The sequence below is a fragment of the Anomaloglossus baeobatrachus genome, chromosome 4 (assembly GCF_048569485.1).
Source record: "Anomaloglossus baeobatrachus isolate aAnoBae1 chromosome 4, aAnoBae1.hap1, whole genome shotgun sequence".
In the NCBI taxonomy this organism is placed as follows: domain Eukaryota; kingdom Metazoa; phylum Chordata; class Amphibia; order Anura; family Aromobatidae; genus Anomaloglossus; species Anomaloglossus baeobatrachus.
The window spans coordinates 70,100,896-70,123,124 of NC_134356.1; positions in this window are offsets into that span (position 1 = coordinate 70,100,896).

The following is a 22,229-nucleotide window of genomic DNA, read 5'->3' on the forward strand; positions in this document are numbered from 1 at the left end:
GTTTGCTAGTATAATGGCTGAGTTTAAAAAAGTTTGAGTGTGCAATGCAGGCAGACGTGCTGCAAATATGTTTACAATAGTGTGAATAGACAAAAGTACAATAGCCACGTCTAGGATGCCACTAGGTACACTGAGTGTTTGCTAGTAAAATGGCTTAGTTTAAAAAAGTTGGAGTGTGCAATGCAGGCAGACGTGCTGCAAATATCGTTCCAATACTGTGAATTGACAAAAGTACAATAGCCACGTTTAGGATACAACTAGGTACACTGAGTGTTTGCTAGTATAATGGCTGAGTTTAAAAAAGTTTGAGTGTGCAATGCAGGCAGACATGCTGCAAATATGTTTACAATAGTGTGAATAGACAAAAGTACAATAGCCACGTTTAGGATGCCACTAGGTACACTGAGTGTTTGCTAGTATAATGGCTGAGTTTAAAAAAGTTTGAGTGTGCAATGCAGGCAGACATGCTGCAAATATGTTTACAATAGTGTGAATAGACAAAAGTACAATAGCCACGTTTAGGATGCCACTAGGTACACTGAGTGTTTGCTAGTATAATGGCTGAGTTTAAAAAAGTTAGAGTGTGCAATGCAGGCAGACGTGCTGCAAATAACGTTCCAATACTGTGAATAGACAAAAGTAAAATAGCCACGTTTAGGATACAACTAGGTACAGTGAGTGTTTGCTAGTATAATGGCTGAGTTTAAAAAAGTTGGAGTGTGCAATGCAGGCAGACGTGCTCTGCAAATGTCTTTGCACTAGTGGGACTATAGCAAAGTCCAATAGCCACGTTTAGGATGCCAGTAGGTACACTGAGTGTTTGCTAGTAAAATGGCTTAGTTATAATGAGTTGGAGTGTGCAATGCAGGCAGATGTGCTCTGCAAATGTCTTTGCACTAGTGGGACTATAGCAAAGTCCAATAGCCACGTTTAGGATGCCACTAGGTACACTGAGTGTTTGCTAGGAAAATGGCTTAGTTTAAAAAAGTTGGAGTGTGCAATGCAGGCAGACGTGCTCTGCAAATGTCTTTGCACTAGTGGGACTATAGCAAAGTCCAATAGCCACGTTTAGGATGCCACTAGGTACACTGAGTGTTTGCTAGGAAAATGGCTTAGTTTAAAAAAGTTGTAGTGTGCAATGCAGGCAGACGTGCTCTGCAAATGTCTTTGCACTAGTGGGACTATAGCAAAGTCCAATAGCCACGTTTAGGATGCCACTAGGTACACTGAGTGTTTGCTAGTATAATGGCTTAGTTATAATGAGTTGGAGTGTGCAGAGGACATGAGGGTACAGTGGCAGGATTGTGGTGCTCTGGGTAGAGGAATGGAAGCCTGCCTTTCTATTCCCTCCTAATGGTGAAATGCAGGGAGGAAATCCCTGACCTGGGCTACACAGACGCTGTTGCTGTTTGCAGGACCTGTCACCTATGGCTCTCTGACCCTGCCGGTTTGAGCCCTTAAAAGGACTGCTATAAAGTGCTCTCCCTAAGCTGTCTAACGCTGTGTATGCAGCGCATACAGCTGTATCGGCTATAGGACTCAGGAGGACGGAGCTGCGACACTGATGTCTGACACCAAAGACGCAGAAGGCAGATAATGACGTCCTGGAAGAAAATGTCCGGTTTTATAATGCAGGGACATGTGACATGGACATCCTATCACACATGCCGTTGCTTCTCTGGCTCAAAGTCCACTTAGCTGTGTGTGTGTCTGGGATTGGCTGACATGCTGGCCCGCCCCACAAGACGCGCGCTTAGGGAAGGAAGACAAGAAAAAAAAAAAAAAAAATGGCGATCGCCATTATACAAACAGCAGTCATCTGAAGGCGCTGTTCACGCACACTATACACTGAAATGTGATAATAGTGTGATTCATAGAGTGACTTACACTATTACAGCAGAAACCAAGCTATGATTTAGCTTGTTTTTTGCTGCTAGAACCGTTCTCGAACGTTTCTAGAACTATCGAGCTTTTGCAAAAAGCTCGAGTTCTAGTTCGATCTAGAACATGCCCCAAAATCACTCGAGCCTAGAACTGGAGAACCACGAACCACGAACCGCGCTCAACTCTACTGTCCACTACTCGCATATTCATAACGAGTAGCAGGTGTAATGTACAGTAGGTCAATGAGAAATACTGGCTAAGTAGCGAGTAACCCGAAAACCATACTTTTCGTTCGAGTAGCGAATAGTACAGCTTTTGGGTTACCTGCGACTTAGTGAGTATTTCCCGTTGACTTGCATTGCGCCCCCTACTGGTAATGAATATGCGAGTAGCGGACAGTACTCGCTAACAGCATAGTGAGTACGAATAGTTGGGTACTCGCTCAACACTAATAAGATGTTATAGCTGCAGCACATTACAGGGAAGCAGTAAAGCAATGCAAAATGACGTTTTCCTGTTCTCTAATGCTTCAGCAGTGTGAGAAATAATGTTGGTCAAAATGTTCAAATTCATGTAAAACTATGAATTTTAAAAAAATTTAACACAAACTCGTTCCTCCACGAATTGATTGTCGCGGGCGGAGGAGGGGACGCTGCGCTCTCCCACTGCTCGGGTCCGGCTGCCGCTGCTTCTGCGGCCTGCTGCTGCTCGGTGGCTCGAGCGATGGGCCGGATCCTGGGGACTCGAGCGGCGCTCCTCGCCCGTGAGTGAAAAGGGATTGGTTTTTGGGATTGTTTATTGTCCGTGACGCCACCCACGGTTGTGGTGATTGTCGGGACACCACCGCTGCTCTGTATGGGGATCCCGGGAGCGGTGACAGGGAGCAGCAAAGTTGTTGGTTCTCCCCTCCGTGGGTAGGGGGTAGTTGTCCCGGGCCCAGTGATGAGGTGGGTGATGAGGGATGGCGGGGCCGGTGCAGGGCTTGGTGGGGTGGAGGGACGCGGGGGCAGCGCTGTGCCTCACGGCACTGTGGTACTCACTCAGCCTGAGACGGGGACACAGTTCTCGGTAAAACACACGGCTGGAAAGAGGGTTCCCACGGACGGCTGCTGTTGCTTTTCCCCAATAGTTGACGGTGACGGTCCCTTTTCCTGCACCTAAGATGATGTTGGTAGCGATGGGTTCCCACCGGTAACCCGCTCCCCGGCTTGGATATGTGCCGGAGGAGCCCCTCTTTGCCCGCAGGTGCTGGCCCTGAGAAACTGGTGCCTTGGCGGTGGCGGTGTCTCTCTTTACGGTTGGACTGTTGCCTTCAATCGGGACTTGGTTGTTGGGAGACCCAGAGGTCCCCTTCACTGACGGATTTGGCAAATTCACGGCGACTCCTAGCCGGATCCGAAAGGCCCCTGCCAATGGTGCTGGCTTCACTTCGTATACCGCTCCGGTACCGCCGGGCCACCACCCGTCCACGGTCCTTTCGGCAACCTCCGATTAGCCGCTCCTGCAGATGGTCACCGCCGTCTGCTAACCTTGCTGTTCTTAGTCCGGGGCACACACCCGGACCAACTTCAGGCTTCCTCAACTGTCACTTTCTCTTCTACTTTTACTCCTCTCACTTGCTCCTTTACCACTTCACTTCACTTCAGCTCCTACTACTCTGAACTCTAACTTCTAACTGCCTGGTTTTCCCACCTCCAGGGCTGTGAACTCCTCGGTGGGCGGAGCCAACCGCCTGGCCCACCCCCTGGTGTGGACATCAGCCCCTGGAGGAAGGCAACAAGGATTTTTGGTGTAGCTTTGGTGTACCTATCTGGGGTGTAGGGTGTGGTGGTGTTATGACCTGTGACCCCTGGCTTGCCCAGGGCGTCACATTCCCCCTTAGCAAAATGCAGACTGTCCGCGGGCTGCCCGTCCAACACCGGTTTTATTTTCTGAAAAGATATAAAAACATGACATACAAGTAAAATAACTTCATCCCACAACGGGAGGTTCATTTCTTAAACGTTACGTAACATTTCAAACGGTTGCGGCTGCCGCTCTCTCCCACCCAAGTAACCTGGCCCTGATGCTGCCCCTAAAACCCAGGCAGCACCCCTTGACCCCAGTCCTGAACCAGTTACCCGAGCGGGATCTGTCCTTCCCCTCCAGAGGGTAGCCACCGGTTCCGGTGGTGGCTGGGCCCCAGCCTGCTCCACTGCGGGCCCTCCCTCCAACCTGCCTCTCCGGAGGCGGTAACGGTAAGCTGCAACAAAACATTTTTATTTACATGCCACTAATGTTTGTGGTTGCCCTGCAAGTTCTTGGGCCTGTTCATAGAGAGTTCCCTATGCAACTTTTTGAAGGGTCCCCACGGGGACAACAATGCCGGCAACGGCCGGTTCCAATCACATGGCTAATCAGGTCAATCTTCGGTAAATCATTTTCATTCTTTTGCAAAACTTTTCAAACTTTCAAACACACAGATGGTCCCAACGGGGACGGTGCAACGGTGCTCCGCAGCCCTACTCAGATTCTTCCGCATCCGTTGGGGGAGAGGGTGCGGCGGACACCCGGGCCTCCTGGCTGCCCCTCAGCTTAGCGTCCAGCGCAAACCACCCCCTCTCCCCGCAGTGTCGGGTGTACTGGACCAAATCGCCCGGCATCAGATTTCGACCGGGGTGCTCCTCTGGCAGGTGAGCATTCACATCCCGCCGGGCTATAAACACTTCGGCCTCCAGGCCCGGTTCATATATAAATCCATAGCCCCGGCGGACATCAAACCGCCTCACCTGCCCTTCATACAACGGGCCCCGGACACGGAAAGTTGCCTGACGGAGGTTCTCTTTTTCCCGGATTGCACGGGCCACCAACTCTGCCTTCCTTCTTTCCCTCTCTTCAATCTCCAGGCCCAACGGTACCGGCTCCCTGTTCCAGTACGGCGCTGCTGCGAGCTCCGGCGCACGGGTCGGGCCCCGCGAGACCTGTTGGACATTGCCCACTGCTGGGGATCTGGGCGGCAGGTCCCGCGGTGACTTGGCCTTAGACGCTGCCTTGCATCGGCAACCCGGCGCAACCTCAGCCGAGGTGTGGGGGATGGGCACAGGGGCTTTCCGCTGCTGGGCCTTCGGCACGGAGCGGGCTATCGGCTCCGACTCGGGGGACATCTCGGGGGATGCCTCCGGTTCGGTTTTCAGGGCTTTCCATGGCAGCAGCTCCGGTTGACTACGGACTCCGGCTACAGGTCGGCCCGCCTGGGCGGGCATGCTGGGTATCGCTACCGGTTGCGGTGGTAGCGGGCCTAGTGGCGGGGTCACGGCTTTCGAGATGGGTGGCGAGGGAGGCAGCAAGGCGAGAGGGTTTAGACCGGGTCCCGCAGCCGCGATGACCGGCCCTTCAAGGGCATCGGGGCGTGGGTCACTCACCCTCCGCTTCCTCCTCGCGTCTCCGCACGGTCGCTATGACATCCGCCATGTCGGTCTCCCACTCCTCCATGAGGAGCTGCATTTTGACCTGCAGCCTCTGGTAGAGCTGCGTGATCCGGATCTCCACCCACGCCACGGTTCCAGGCGCGGGGGCTACGGTGCTGCGGGACGGCATACACATGTTGCTGGCGGCTTCTCCCAGGAGCAAGATGGCTGCAGAGTCCTGGCGTCCCTGCCTTTATAGCTGCGGTTACATGCGACCAGTCGCCATTTCGTCCCCCTTAGCCTCTTTTCGGCCCCTCCTCTATTGGGACGGGGTTTTGGCCTTCACGCCTCCGCTACACGAGAAGACGCTCGAGCGGGAACTCTTCGCGCCAAAGATGGCGACTTCTGAAATTTTCTGGCCGGACACCTCCGGCGGTCACAAGGCGCACCTCTACCCAACGGCAGAGCGGTAAGATCCTGTTCGTGACGCCAAGTTGTTGCGGGCGGAGGAGGGGACGCTGTGCTCTCCCACTGCTCGGGTCCGGCTGCCGCTGCTGCTGCGGCCTGCTGCTGCTCGGTGGCTCGCGCGATGGGCCGGATCCCGGGGACTCGAACGGCGCTCCTCGCCCGTGAGTGAAAAGGGATTGGTTTTTGGGATTGTTTATTGTCCGTGACGCCACCCACGGTTGTGGTGATTGTGTGGACACCACCGCTGCTCTGTATGGGGATCCCGGGAGCGGTGACAGAGAGCAGCAAAATTGTTGGTTCTCCCCTCCGTGGGTAGGGGGTAGTTGTCCCGGGGCCCAGTGATGAGGTGGGTGATGAGGGATGGCGGGGCCGGTGCAGGGCTTGGTGGGGTGCAGGGACGCGGGGGCAGCGCTGTGCCTCACGGCACTGTGGTACTCACTCAGCCTGAGACGGGGACACAGTTCTCGGTAAAACACACGGCTGGAAAGACGGTTCCCACGGACGGCTGCTGTTGCTTTTCCCCAGTAGTTGACGGTGACGGTCCCTTTTCCTGCACCTAAGATGATGTTGGTAGCGATGGGTTCCCACCGGTAACCCGCTCTCCGGCTTGGATATGTGCCGGAGGTGCCCCTCTTTGCCCACAGGCGCTGGCCCTGAGAAACTGGTGCCTTGGCAGTGGCGGTGTCTCTCTCTAACGGTTGGACTGTTGCCTTCAATCGGGACTTGGTTGTTGGGAGACCCAGAGGTCCCCTTCACTGACGGATTTGGCAAATTCACGGCGACTCCTAGCCTTGTCGGGATCCGAAAGGCCCCTGCCAATGGTGCTGGCTTCACTTCGTATACCGCTCCGGTACCGCCGGGCCACCACCCGTCCACGGTCCTTTCGGCAAACTCCGATCAGCCGCTCCTGCAGACGGTCACCGCCGTCTGCTAACCTTGCTGTTCTTAGTCCGGGGCACACACCTGGACCAACTTCAGGCTTCCTCAACTGTCACTTTCTCTTCTACTTTTACTCCTCTCACTTGCTCCTTTACCACTTCACTTCACTTCAGCTCCTACTACTCTGAACTCTAACTTCTAACTGCCTGGTTTTCCCGCCTCCAGGGCTGTGAACTCCTCGGTGGGCGGAGCCAACCGCCTGGCCCACCCCCTGGTGTGGACATCAGCCCCTGGAGGAAGGCAACAAGGATTTTTGGTGTAGCTTTGGTGTACCTATCTGGGGTGTAGGGTGTGGTGGTGTTATGTCCTGTGACCCCTGGCTTGCCCAGGGCGTCACAGATCAACTCCTCTCTAGTATCAATCATCTTGGTATCCTAAAGGATATTCTTGACTCTGACCCTACCAAGATTTTAGTATGTTTTTATTTCTTATCTTTTTTTTCGGATTAATATCTCTTTTCAAAAAATGATGCCACAAACAATAAAAAAAATGTAAAACAAAATAAAAAAAATCTACAAACCTATTACTTTATTATAACTTTTTCCAAATTTTCCAATAAACTATTACAACTACGATGGTGAAAATACACAGAGAAAGCAATTGTACCCAGCACACTGTCCCTATTAAGGGGAAGTGTGTTGTTTTGCTATATGAATCCCGTGAACTAAAGGGGTTTTCCTATTTAGCTTAAATTAAATAGTCTTGACTATATAAGAAATAATAAAAGCCAGGGGAAGCACTAAGTTTCTGCTGCTATTTTGGTGATTGTGTACAGGCTGTGCAAAGCTAGAGAGAGCCAATAGCTGCAGTCAAGGCATGGTCCTCGGACTCCTCGTCAATCCCCACTGGGTGTGGGATATTGTGTGGTGGTGTGGCAGACCTGGTTGGGTGCGAGGGTTTATTTAGTGAAGTTTGTACCTCTGGAGCGGTTGCATAAATGCCAATGTTCCAGGTGAACTAGGTTCCATCTGAAGTGAAGATAAACACGGAGGCAAGCAGTTCTTTTCTATCAAGTTTTCTGTAGCGGACCCATAACTTTAACACATTTTCTTCATACAACTTTCTGATACTTAGCAATAAAGTCTCTTAAGTTCAGTTCCCTACACAACTAACTACCTTCATCTTCCCTTTAGCTAAAGAATCTCCAAGAGGAATGCTCACTATGGTGGGGATTAAGACCCAGGCCTTCAGATAGACTGAGTCCTAACATCTGAGGCACTTCTGTGGAAGCCCTATCCTCTTAAGACAGACCTGGGCAAGGGGCGGCCCGCAGGCCACATCAGGCCCGCCTACTCTCTGTGACCGGCCCGCCTGGCTCAGGGCGTCCTTGCTGGCCGGTCAGTGATGAGAGCAATCTGACCTGTTGTCCGGAGCTCCAGGCTCCGGGAGGCGCGTGGTCAGATTGCCCTCATCAGTGCCCGGGCAAATGCCGGGGCCCTGGAGAGCCGGGGGGGGCTCACTCGGCCTCGTCAGTTCTGGTGCTCCTTGGCCGGGGCCCACTCGCCTTAGTTCTGCTTCCCCGGGCCGAGTTCCGGGGACCGCAGTCCTCGGCAGGAATCTGCAGCGGCGTCCCTTTAAGGAGCAAAGACTTCCTGGTTGAACGTAATCTGTGGGCGGAGCTACCGGCCGGCGTCCTGCTCATCCCACAGATGAGAGTTGCAGTGCCAGCCAGCGACCCCCAGCACAGTGCTTCTTTCCAGCTCTGTGTGGGCCCCCTCTCCACCGTGACCTGAGCGGTATGTGCCCTCCCCACCCCCCGATTTATGGGCCCTGGTGAGCTGTATGGGCTCTTCTCCCCCCCCAGGTGTATGCCCTGCCCCCCCACTCTCCCCGGTGCCGTATGTGCTGGGCCCCAGAGCCGCGTGTGTGTCTGTATGTATATATGTAGCAGAGCTATGTGTATATGTATGTATATATGTAGCAGATCTATGTGTGTATGTATGTAGCAGATCTATGTGTGTATGTATGTAGCAGAGCTATGTGTGTATGTAGCAGAGCAATGTGTATGTAAGTATATATGTAGCAGTGCTATGTGTGTATGTAGCAGTGCTATGTGTGTATGTATGTAGCAGAGCTATGTGTGTATGTAGCAGAGCAATGTGTATGTAAGTATATATGTAGCAGTGCTATGTGTGTATGTAGCAGTGCTATGTGTGTATGTATGTAGCAGAGCTATGTGTGTCTGTATGTACCAGAGCTATATGTGTCTGTATGTAGCAGTGCTATATGTGTATGTAGCAGTGCTATGTGTGTATGTATGTAGCAGAGCTATGTGTGTCTGTATGTAGCAGAGCTATGTGTGTCTGTATGTAGCAGAGCTATGTGTGTCTGTATGTAGCAGAGCTATGTGTGTCTGTATGTAGCAGAGCTATGTGTGTCTGTATGTAGCAGAGCTATGTGTGTCTGTATGTAGCAGAGCTATGTGTGTCTGTATGTAGCAGAGCTATGTGTGTCTGTATGTAGCAGAGCTATGTATGTAGCAGAGCTATGTGTGTATGTATGTAGCAGAGCTATGTATGTAGCATAGCTATGTGTGTATGTATGTAGCAGAGCTATGTGTGTATGTATGTAGCAGAGCTATGTATGTAGCATAGCTATGTGTGTATGTATGTAGCAGAGCTATGTGTGTCTGTATGTAGCAGTGCTATGTGTGTATGTATGTAGCAGAGCTATGTGTGTCTGTATGTAGCAGAGCTATGTGTGTCTGTATGTAGCAGTGCTATGTGTGTATGTAGCAGTGCTATGTGTGTATGTATGTAGCAGAGCTATGTGTGTCTGTATGTAGCAGAGCTATGTGTGTCTGTATGTAGCAGAGCTATGTGTGTCTGTATGTAGCAGAGCTATGTGTGTCTGTATGTAGCAGAGCTATGTGTGTCTGTATGTAGCAGAGCTATGTGTGTCTGTATGTAGCAGAGCTATGTATGTAGCAGAGCTATGTGTGTATGTATGTAGCAGAGCTATGTATGTAGCAGAGCTATGTGTGTATGTATGTAGCAGAGCTATGTGTGTATGTATGTAGAAGAGCTATGTATGTATGTAGCAGAGCTATGTGTGTCTGTAGCAGAGCTATGTGTGTCTGTAGCAGAGCTATGTGTGTCTGTAGCAGAGCTATGTGTGTCTGTAGCAGAGCTATGTGTGTCTGTATGTATGCAGCAGAGCTGTGTGTCTGTAGGCATGTATAATGTGTATCTATGTATGTCAGTGTATATGGCTGTATAGATGTGTCCGTTCTATATGTATTTTTGTGAGTTTGTCTTTAAATATGTATGTGTACGTATGTGTGTCTGCGTGTTGATGGGGCCCACTGGGACTCTTCCACCCGGGGCCCACAAAAACCTGGAGCCGGCCCTGACCCTCATCACACGCTGCGTGTAGGGTAGGAAACAGAGGACAGATCCTGAAGCTCCGCACAGTGTAGGCAGCGTAACGCAGGAATCTCTCCTCTGTTCCTTGCCCAACACTTTTCTCTGTGACACATGCGCGCCCTGATATCGTCAGTACGGCGCGCGTGTGTCATTTGAAAAGTTCCCGCCTGGCAGGAGAAGCTGCAGAGGCGGGGGCCGTATGGAGAGAGGCAGCGGCGGGGGCTCCTAGGAATACAGCGTCGGCGCAGCCTGGCCATGTGAAGGAGAAGCAGATCAGTGGGGGGCTCGTACGGAGGTGTCTGAGGACGGGAACGATAAGAAGAGAGGTGAGTGGTTACTAGTAACCTGCGGGGACAATGGGGGCGGGCAGGCGGGGGGCTGGGGGAGAGGGGTAACTTTTGACAAATATTTGGGGTGTAGTGGTTTAGTACCCTATATACACCTGTATTATACTACACCCCTATATACACCTGTATTATACTACACCACTACACCCCTATATACACCTGTATTATACAGGTGTATATAGGGGTGTAGTATAATACAGGTGTATATAGGGGTGTAGTATATTACAGGTGTATATAAGGGTGTAGTGGTGTAGTATATTACAGGTGTATATGGGGTGTAGTGGTGTAGTATATTACAGGTGTAGTGGTGTAGTATAATACAGGTGTTTATAGGGGTGTAGTATAATACAGGTGTAGTATATAGGAGTGTAGTATAATACAAGTGTAGTATATAGGGGTGTAGTGATGTAGTATAATACAAGTGTAGTATATAGGGGTGTAGTGATGTAGTATAATACAAGTGTAGTATATAGGGGTGTAGTGATGTAGTATAATACAAGTGTAGTATATAGGGGTGTAGTGATGTAGTATAATACAAGTGTAGTATATAGGGGTGTAGTGATGTAGTATAATACAAGTGTAGTATATAGGGGTGTAGTGATGTAGTATAATACAAGTGTAGTATATAGGGGTGTAGTGATGTAGTATAATACAAGTGTAGTATATAGGGGTGTAGTGATGTAGGTTATCACAGGTGTAGTATATAGTGATGTGCTGCAGTTTATTACAGGTGTAGTATATAGTGATGTAGCATATTACAGGTGTATATAGGGGTGTAGTGATGTAATATATAGTGGTATAGTATATAGAGGTGTAGTTTATTACAGGTGTAGTGTATACTGATGTATATTACAGGTGTAGTATGTGGCGGGTGTAGTGATGTAGTATATGGGGATTGTGTGTGTATGTATACATTGTGTGTATGTGTATATATATATTATACACGCACAGTATATATGCGTGTGTATATATATATATATATATATATATATATATATGTATATATATATATGTAGAACCGAGTTAATTATATTAGTCCGGCCCTCTAAAACCATCCCAATTTCTCATGCGGCCCCATGGGAAAATTAATTGCCCACCCCTGTCTTAAGACAAGAGGGGGATAAGGGTAGTCGCCATAGTTACAGAGAGGAGCTCCCTGAGTGCAGCCCCTACTGAAAGTTCCATATGCAAAGGTGCTGCTGTATCTCAGTTAGTGCTTACCCCTGCCAGGAAGAGTCAGAGGCCAAGTTTGCAGTATATCCACTAGTTCAGACACTAGTGATGGGGCCATTTATCCATTCCTAGCCTTTAGTTCTTTTATCTGAAGTTGTCTCTTGAACTACCTAATTAGAAACACTTACTCTTCCTTCTCCTCAGCAGCTGTTTGTGTTGGTGTTTTGAGTCCATTTACTACCTCCCAGCATAGCATTAAAGTACTGTGCATAAAAGTCAATATAGCTTCCATCAGTTCCTTGTCCTCCCACCCACAGGGAGTCGCCATGTGCAAAGGGACAACATCACCGGACAGGACTACCTTCCTTGTTTGACATCCCCTATCTGCCTACTCACCAAAGCCAATGCTAAGTGTTTTCCTCCAGATCTTTCTCTGCTGAGGTCACCTGTTCGTGTTCAGAACTAGCTTCAGATATTGACCATATGTGAGTCTGTCCACTTCCTCAATTCACGCTACCTCATAATCAATATTTAGCAGTGATCATGAGATTCTTTCTGGGACTATCCTGTTTTAAGTGAATCATGCTGTCTTAGCTTAATATAAATGAGGAAATACGTATACAGTATACATATATCACAGAATAAGCTATTTTACGGCTTACCCAATAGGAGACGTGTTACGTATTCTTGGCTCCTAGCCAACTAATTCCTTTAAATGTATTTTAACTTCTGCAATAAAGGCAGTCATATTTTCTTTGCAGATCCATGTACATTTCTCTGGTCTGTATGGCAGAATATTATGCATGCTACTAACAAATGACTCATATGATTTGGATGCAGACAGGGTTAAGGTAGATGCATAATTTAGATTGCATCACTGTAAATTCATGGCCCCCTTAACAGCATGACAAAAATATACTGTACTATTTTAAAGCATCACTTTGATTTATCATATATAAAACCAGATTAACCCCTTAACGACCGCGGGCCGTAAAATTACGTCCTAAATGACATAATCTTACTGCCCGCGGTCCTCCGGCGGCAGCATGCCGCGATCGGCACACATCTCAGCTGATTTTCACAGCTGAGATGTGTGCCTGCTAGGCACGAGCAGAATCGTTATCTGCTCGTGCCGATTAACCCCTTATAATGGCGCTGTCAATACATGACAGCGCCATTATAAGCGCAATCGCGGTAAAGTTTTACTTACCGCCGAAACCGGAAGTCACGTGACGCGATCACGTGACTCCCGATAGTTGTCATGGTAGTACAGGGTCATGTGATGACTCCTGTACTACACCTGACTTGGTTTCACTTTCGCTGTGCCCGGGGCACAGCAAAAGAGAAAGACAGCGTATCTGCTGTTTACAGCCTTCCAGCTGTGATCAGCAGATACTGCAGAGCGATCGGAATGCTGATCGCAATAGCCCCCTAGGGGGACTAGTAAAATAAAAAAAAAAAGTAAAAAAATAAGTTTTAAAAAATTAAAAAAAAACAAAAAAACCTAAAAGTTCAAATCACCCCCCATTCGCCCCATTGAAAATTAAAGGGTTAAAAATATAAAAAATATACACACATTTGGTATCGCCGCGTTCAGAAACGCCCGATCTATCAAAATATAAAATCAATTAATCTGATCAGTAAACGGCGTAGCGGCAAAAAAATTCCAAACGCCAAAACGACGTTTTTTTGTCGCCACAACTTTTGCGCAAAATGCAATAAGAGGCGATCAAAACGTAGCATCTGCGCAAAAATGGTACCGTTAAAAACGTCAGCTCGAGACGCAAAAAATAAGCCGTCATTGAGCCTAAGATCCCGAAAAATGAGAACGCTACGGGTCACGGAATATGGCGTAAAACGTGCGCCACTTTTTTCGGACAAACTTCCGATTTTTTTTTAACCCCTTATATAAAAGTAAACCTATACATGTTTGGTGTCTACGAACTCGCACTGACCTGAGGCATCACACCCACACATCAGTTTTACCATATAGTGAACACAGTGAATAAAATATCTCAAAAACCATAGTGCTATCGCACTTTTTTTGCAATTTTTCAGCATTTGGAATTTTTTTGCCATTTTCTAGTACACAATATGGTAAAACTGATGGTTTCATTTAAAAGTACAGCTCGTTCCGCAAAAAATGAGCCCTCACATGACCATATTGACTGAAAAATAAAAAAGTTACGTCTTTCAGAAAAAGAATGGCGAAAAAAAAAAACGGAAAGCGAAAAATCGGCCGGTCGTGAAAGGGTTAATGGGCTTGGTCAATGTGCAAATAGAAAATATGCAAATTGTGAACAAAATAAATAAACATGAGCTATCAAGAAGTGTCGATTTAGATGATGATAGGGGGACCTGGTATAATCTACTCTGGCCCTAGTTTTCCCTACCTTGCTGCAGAAGTTGAAACCCTAAATTTGCATGTGGCACCCCTGGTCCACGATGGCTGGCCCCATTAGGCCCTATATGTCCCTTTTATATTTATTGAGATACACCAGCCACCTGTCGGGATGAGTGACATAGAACTGGGAATGGAACTCCTAAACTGGACCTCAGTCTAGGGTGGTCCCTAACTGTCCCTCATCCCAGAAGTACGTCCGATGGTGGTAAGGTCTGGACTGCCAGCTTAGCCCTAACTCATAAATAGCTCTGGTCTAAAATTCCCTCACACCCAACCCAGAAGAGGGCTGAAACTGGAGTGGTTAATCCCACACAAAAGACAGACAGGATGAAACCAAAAGACAAACTCACAGCAAACACTTACAGAGATATAGACAAAATGTGCTCAGGAGGTAAATAAAGAAAAGGGATGAAATATTAAATGACAAAAGTATTTCCACAACACACCAGACTTGCCTATATAGCACCTAGGGGGCAGGGGGAGTCAGGCACGGGGTCTCTTAACTGAGTTACTCATCGGCGGGTCGATGTGGTGGTCTGGGATGTTGCAGTGGCCTGCCCGGCTTCGTGCCCTGAGGTGTACACCAATAAGGAGGGAGGATGATGGAGGTTGCAGTAGGATGATTGTCGTGATGCCACCTGTGGTATGGGGCCAGAGTTTAGCCGCCACTGCTGTCGCTGTTCTCCGGGGTAGATGGTAATAGCAGCCAAAGATTGTATCGCTCCTTACAGGTAGAGCGGGCCCCGAGAAGGATGATGAGGGGAGTAGTGATGGTGAGGATCTTTGGCGCCGAGTCACGGAGCGGTAGGGCGGTAATAAAAGTCTGAGTCAGTCACTGCGGTTCCAGGTGTCTTTACTCACTCTTTGTGCCGCTCGCCCAGGTAGTACCAGTCACCCGCTGTGATGTGCCCCGTCGACCTCAGATAAGTTAGAAGAAGTTACTGGTGTTTGAGAGAAGAAAGTCCTTTTTTTCAGAGTTGCCCTTCCCGCCATGAGGAACCTGGGCTGAGCGCTCCGCTTCAAGCCGTAGGCCCCGTGAAGAGTAGAGAAGTGTGGTGGTGTCGTCTTGCCCCAGAACTGGTGTCCCGGGTCTAGTGATTGTGTGAGTTGGCTTCTATTTCTACCCCAAGTGGAATTTGCCCCCCCAGGAGGCCATCCCAGTGACCGATACAGTCCCAAGCTTCGTGTTGGCTAACCCCCTGCCTACCCTAGTCCAGCTCCCCAGTGAGAAGGCTCCTAAGCTTTATGTAAGGTGTGAATGTGGAACACCGGTGATTAACCCCCTCCTTACCCGAGGCGAATATCGTACCTAAAATAAGGTGCAATACTCTGTGGCGACTGGAGCCTCAGGGGCGCTACACATACAGCAGTACACCAGAAGCTGGATCACCATACACATTGAATGAAATAGCATAAGCTATTATCGGCATTAAAGAGCAAGTTCCATCATCTTTTAAAGGGTGGAGGCAGCCATGATAGGCCTCCAGAAACCCGTGACCAAAGCAGCAATTCACGGGCCAGCAGAAATTAACTCCTGCTAGACCGACCACCAGTAAACTTACAACTGTTCGACACCTGGCTCTAACTAAGCAACTCAAAGAGCACCAGGTGGAGTGTCAGACTCTGCAGTGTGAACAGAATCCGAAGACGCCATGATACCTGGTATGTTTAGAGTCAAACACTATGTGACATCACCAACACAAAAAAACACATAAATGACAAATGTCACAGTCAATTTTTGACTGTAGTGAGGGTAATGTAGCTGTACTGGTGTATAGTGCTGTCATTTTTAGTACTACATCTGACTTTAACTATACCTACGGCAATTATGGCTTATTATTTTGTATATGTCACGCTAATGAGGGTCACACAGCTGCACCAGTGTGTAGAATGTTAAGCAATTCATAGCCCTAAAATGATCCCATTTGTTGACACACTTTCTGAGTATCAAACGTACACAAACTCCCCTTGACTCCTCCTATATGGGATATTTGGTGTGCCGCCCCCATGCCAGCAGTTGGCGCTGCTTGGATCCGGGCCTTCAGGGGTGGTGGCTCGAGGGTCTCCGTACCCGGGGGTCTCGCGGACACATCGAATAAATGGGGAAACGTAGATGTACGGGCTAGGCCGTAGTAAGTTCGTGACGCCACCCACGGTGTGTGGTGAGGTGGGACACCACCGCTGCTGTTATGGGGCACCCGGGGGAGATGTTGTGCAGCAAGTTGTTAACCCCTCTGTGGGCAGGGATGGTGGCCCCGGGACCTGGTGGCGCGGTGCAGGGAATGGCGACCGCAGGGGGTTGCTGGTGTACTCACTGTTAGTAAAACAAACGAGTCTCTGGTAAACCAAGGTGATGGTGGCTGGTGCCGTGGCCAGTTGCGTTCAGGGTCCCCCACCCGGCTGGTGGTCTCTATCCGCTTCCTGCACTGCTTTGTGTAAGGTGGACTTTCCTAGTGTGAAACTCAGGAGTCCGCTCCCGGCTGGATGTGGCCTAAGGAGCCGTGCCCGCAGACTCTGCCTCGTGGGATGTATGGGCCCTGGCGTTGACCTCTTATCCCTAATCGGTGGGCTGTTGTCTTCTATGAGGGACTTTGGGTGGGACAGGACCTCTAGTCCTGGCCTCAATGGGTTAATAAACCAGAGCGCTTGGTTCCAGTTTCTGGACTCAGGGTCAGAGTACCCCCCTTTGTGCTACGGTTTCCGGGTCGGTTCCCTGTGTCGGTACCGGCGCACTACAACCCTGTCCCGGTCCACCTCGGTTCCACCGAGCCGTCTTCCCGTCTCCTGCTGACTGAGACCACTGAAAACGACCACAGCAAATGACAAACCCAGATAAGAGCAAAAGAACCAAACAATAAATAAAGAGCAAGCACTTACCTGGGGTAGATGTGGTGTGGAGCAGAATAACGCAGGCTGGTGATGCAAAGAACAACTGACATCCGGCATAGCCTGCTATCAGACCAGGATTTAAATAAAGAAAAAACAAAAAGCCAGCACTAAATGTGCACTTCAGCACTAAAAATTCCAAACTGTACTCATTATAAAAATTTTGAGATTTTTGGCAAAAAATTGCAATTTCTTGAGCTGCCTCGCCACGTCACGGCAACTCTTATTTGAGGCAGTCCTACACTAAAATATTTTTATAAAATGTGCCATACGGCCTCACATATGAATAGTAGAACTGCTCTTAGCAGCACTCACCTGGTCTATTTCAATCCCGTACCCATGACTGAGTCATGGCTGTGGGCGGGACAGGTCCGAGCAAATGCTGCATGAAGTAAAAAGCCTGTGGACAAGGCCTGATGACTGAATGTGAACAGTCACCAACCGCCAAAATCTAGACAGGTGGAATACATCCCAAATTGGGGTGCATAGCAGGGTGGGGGTCAGCCACCGACCAATTCAATGAAGAAAAAACAAAAAGCCAGCACTAAATGTGCACTTCAGCACTAAAAATTCCAAACTGTACTCACTATAAAAATTTTGAGATTTTTGGCAAAAAATTGCAATTTCTTGAACTACCTCGCCACGTCACAGCAAATCTCATTTGAGGCAGTCCTACACTAAAATATTTTTATAAAATGTGCCATACGGCCTCACATATGAATAGTAGAACTGCTCTTAGCAGCACTCACCTGGTCTATTTCAATCCCATACCCATGACTGAGTCATGGCTGTGGGCGGGACAGGTCCGAGCAAATGCCGCATGAAGTAAATAGCCTGTGGACAAGGCCTGATGACTGAATGTGAACAGTCACCAACCGCCAAAATCTAGACAGGTGGAATACATCCAAATTGGGGAGCATAGCAGGGTGGGGGTCAGCCACCTACCAATTCAATGAAGAAAAAACAAAATGCCAGCACTAAATGTGCACTTCAGCACTAAAAATTCAAACTGTACTTATTAAAAAAAATTTAAAATATATTTTAAAATATTTTTTAATATTAAAAAAACAAAACAAATGAGATTTGATGTGGCGGGGTAGCTCAAGAAATTGCAATTTTTTGCCAAAAATCTCAAAATTTTTATAATAAGTACAGTTTGGAATTTTTAGTGCTGAAGTGCACATTTAGTGCTGGCTTTTTGTTTTTTCTTCATTGAATTGGTCGGTGGCTGACCCCCACCTTGCTATGCACCCCAATTTGGGATGTATTCCACCTGTCTAGATTTTGGCGGTTGGTGACTGTTCACATTCAGTCATCAGGCCCTGTCCACAGGGTATTTACTTCATGCAGCATTTGCTTGGACCTGTCCCGCCCACAGCCATGACTCAGTCATGGGAACGGGATTGAAATAGACCAGGTGAGTGCTGCTAAGAGCAGTTCTACTATTCATATGTGAGGCCGTATGGCACATTTTATAAAAATATTTTAGTGTAGGACTGCCCCAAATGAGATTTGCTGTGACGTGGCAGGGTAGCTCAAGAAATTGCAATTTTTTGCCAAAAATCTCAAAATTTTTATAAGTACAGTTTGGAATTTTTAGTGCTGAAGTGCACATTTAGTGCTGGCTTTTTATTTTTTCTTCACAGGATTTAAATAAGCAGAGAGTTAGCAAAGGAAACGCCCATTGCACAACTCACCTGGTCCAAGTCCAAACCATTCCTGGCCACCAGAGGGAGCCTCCCAGTAGCCAAAACATAACTAACATTCACAACAGTCTTGCATCCGCGCCAAGGACTTGATGGATTCAGAAGGAGATTAATGCTTCTTTAATAACATGCACAGGTCGACTTGTTTCAGGAGTCACAGCTCCCTTCATCAGGACTACAGGCAAAAGGAACATCAGGAGAGATTTGATGTTCCTTTTGCCTGTTGTCCTGATGAAGGGAGCTGTGACTCCTGAAACGTGTCTACCTGTGCATGTTATTAAAGAAGCATTAATCTCCTTCTGAATCCATCAAGTCCTTGGCGCGGATGCAAGACTGTTGTGAATGTTAGTTATGTTTTGGCTACTGGGAGGCTCCCTCAGGTGGCCAGGAATGGTTTGGACTTGGACCAGGTGTGTTGTGCAATGGGCGTTTCCTTTGCTAACTCTCTCTTTGCTAACTCTCCTCTATTACTCTCTGTTATCTGCCGTCTCTTGGGGCTGCTGCCTGGACCCGGATTCCTATATGCCTGCATAGTGCTTGTGACTGTCACAACCATTATAGGTGAGTGGGATTTATTATTTCACCCCTTCCCCCACTGGGATAAGACCCCACTGCGCTTTTTCTTCCACAGTTCGTATTCATATAGTTATCCAACAAGTCACATCATGACAATATTGCTATATTTAGGCCTGAGATATAACAAAAAGTGTCTAATTTAAATAATTATCATGCCGGCCTTTGGCTCACCCTATAGCTCAAAAAATGACTGTGACATTTGTCATTTAGTTGTTTTTTTATGAATGGTGTATGTCCTTAAATATAATAGGGACATCTAGGGCATAATAGGACCATCCAAGGGGGAACAGGGGCTGGCCCTACTATGTGTATTTAGGGTGCCAACCTCCACAGCAAGGTAGGGGAAACTAGGGCCAGTGTAGGTTATACTAGGGCTCTCCCTATCATCATTTACATTGTTTCATATTTATTTATGTATTTTGGTAACAATTTGAACATTTGCTATTTGCATATTGATCAGAACCAATAATCTAGTTTTATATATAATACATTAAAGGGATGTTTATATATAGTATATTTTTGGTAATACATACCCCTGACATTACACTGACACTTCATGTCCTGTAGAGATATCTTACAAAAGTTATTTCCTCTCAGAGAGGATTGCAGGTTAACACTTGTATGATAGGGGGAGTAATGACAAATAACAGGGTCTACCACTGACAATAGGCGATGATCATCTTCCTCTGTTTTCCTGCACAATGACCTCTGCACAGATCACAGAGCATGCTCAGAATATTCTGTTAGAAAATCAACGAATAAGTGAAGACTTCGAGACTGAATAAAACTGAAGTGTTATGTAAGATCTGATAAAACGTTTTATTTTAATTAGAGTAGGGAAAAAAATAAGAAGGAATGGAATTAATGGTATTTCAGAGACAGATGTCAAAAAACTGGTAAGGGTGTAGTCTAGCACCACCAATGGACAGCTTCTCCTCTTACAGCTCCAGGGGATTGACAGGTTTCTCCCATTTCTGTGCATAGGGGAGGACTTGCCAATTACCTAGAGCAGTGCTGGACTAGTCACATCTATCCCTATATTCCCAAGGCTGTAATAGTGAAATTAAGAGGACCAAACACCAGGATTTTCATATATAAACTAAAGCCAGTGCTACACTGGCGCTATTGTAAGATGGCGGTCAAGTTCCTGCCGCTGAAGACACCAAATGTGTTCTTAAATGTATCTATGTGATAAGATATAAATTGATCATACATGGAAGTGTAGCAGTAGTGATGATGTAATGTATGTGTATTGGTATAAGGTGTAATGTTATCTAGTATATAATATAGGATGCTTAATAATATATATGTGTTATAGGGATGCAGGTGGAAGGTTAAATCTGCCCGTCAACAGACAGTTGGGATTGCCTATAGGGGAGGAGCTACTGCTGAGGGAGAGAAACGATTTCTGTGGGAACGTCAGTTAGGGCCCAGCCTGTGACAGAGACCGATGTCAGGTCTGAGGAGCAGCATAGCCGCATGATGTGGGTGTCATGAAGAGAGGAAGACCATTACATAGAATAGTGTGACCAAGGAAAAGAGGGAACAACAGAGAAGAGAAGAAGGTGACCATGACACAGAGTGATCTAGTGGAGCCAGGTCAGAGCACTGACTGAAGAAACGAGTGACACAGAGAAACGGGTCCTGGCACAAGACAAAGCAGGACAAAGAACAATGTGTGTGTCTTAAGCAAGTGGCCCTGAGGTGTCTTCAGTAGCTTAGAGCTCAGTCCAGCCATATTGGCCAAATCGGGAAAAGACGTGGAACTGCTTGAGGAGGAGAATGTTTTCCAAGGACTGTGATGTAAACTAGGCAGGTAGTTTTGGAAATTAAAGGACTTATGGAGGTTGGAACAACTGAACTGAAGAATGTACTTAATGATCTTCTGTGATACTGAAACATGTAAGAAGGTTTGTATCCGCTATCTAATGCACATTGTTGTTGACAAGTGTTTGTTCAGTAAAATGACTTTTTTTCTCAACTTGTGGTCTCCCTCAATGAACTGTGTACCATATGGTCTTGGCCAGCCAAACCCATCGGGAACATGCGGCCTGCAAAGGCGTATCGCCTCCAGAGTGCACCACCACACACCCAGCCAGGTCCTCCATTATCATGTAGCGTGCTGGGGTGCAGCAGACAAATACCTCACCCACAACTACCACCCCGCACCACATTACACTATCATGCTGATTCTATACATACCTTTAGTTGTGAGATCGGATATATAGTTTCCGAAATACAGGCAAGTAGAGTTTGTGAAATGCTCTGTTATTTGATTGATAGCAGCTACAGGATATCTAACAGGTGGGTTAGATTTTTCTAGTTATTTTTGCCCCTGTCTGCCTACCTCTTCTTCCTCCCCTGTCTCTGTTATTTCAAGGAGAAGAAGGAGGAAAGAGAGGGGGAAGTAAGGATGTGCCGCCCCCGTGCCAGCAGCTGGCGCTGCTCGGATCCTGATCTACAGTACGGCTCGAGGGGTCCTCCGGACCTGGGGGTCGCGCGGACACTCCGAATAAAGGGGGGACGTACTTATACGGATTGGTTGTAAAATGTCTGTGAAGCCACCCATGGTGTGTGGTGAGATATAGCACCACCGCTGCCATTGCAGGGCTCCCGAGGACGTTGGGCTGGCAGCTGGATGTTAACCCCTCCATGGGTAGCGATGGATGTCCCATTGCCCAGCGTCTCTATGCTGAGGGTTGGTGATTGCAGGGGCCGGCACACCCGGCCAGGCTGGGGATGTTACTCACGGTCGGATAAAGTACACAAGTCCTGTGGTAAACCAAGGTGATTGTGGCCGGCTTCCGCAGACGGGTGTATCTGATCCCACACCCGGATTGGTAGTCAAAGTCTCTCTCCTCTACACTTAGTGTGTTGTAGGTAGGACTTCTGTACCGCCTCGCGGCCTCGGCTGCGACCGCCGAGCCGCTCGGGTCCGGGCTCGGGTGTGTCGGTGGCTCGAGCGCCTCCGGACCCGGGGGTCACGTCGGTCTGGAAGGGGGTGTGGTGGCGGTGCATGCAGGGGTTGTGGGGTGGTTGTGTTGTACAGTTTGTGATGCCACCCACGGGTTGTGGTGATGATGGGCACCACCGCT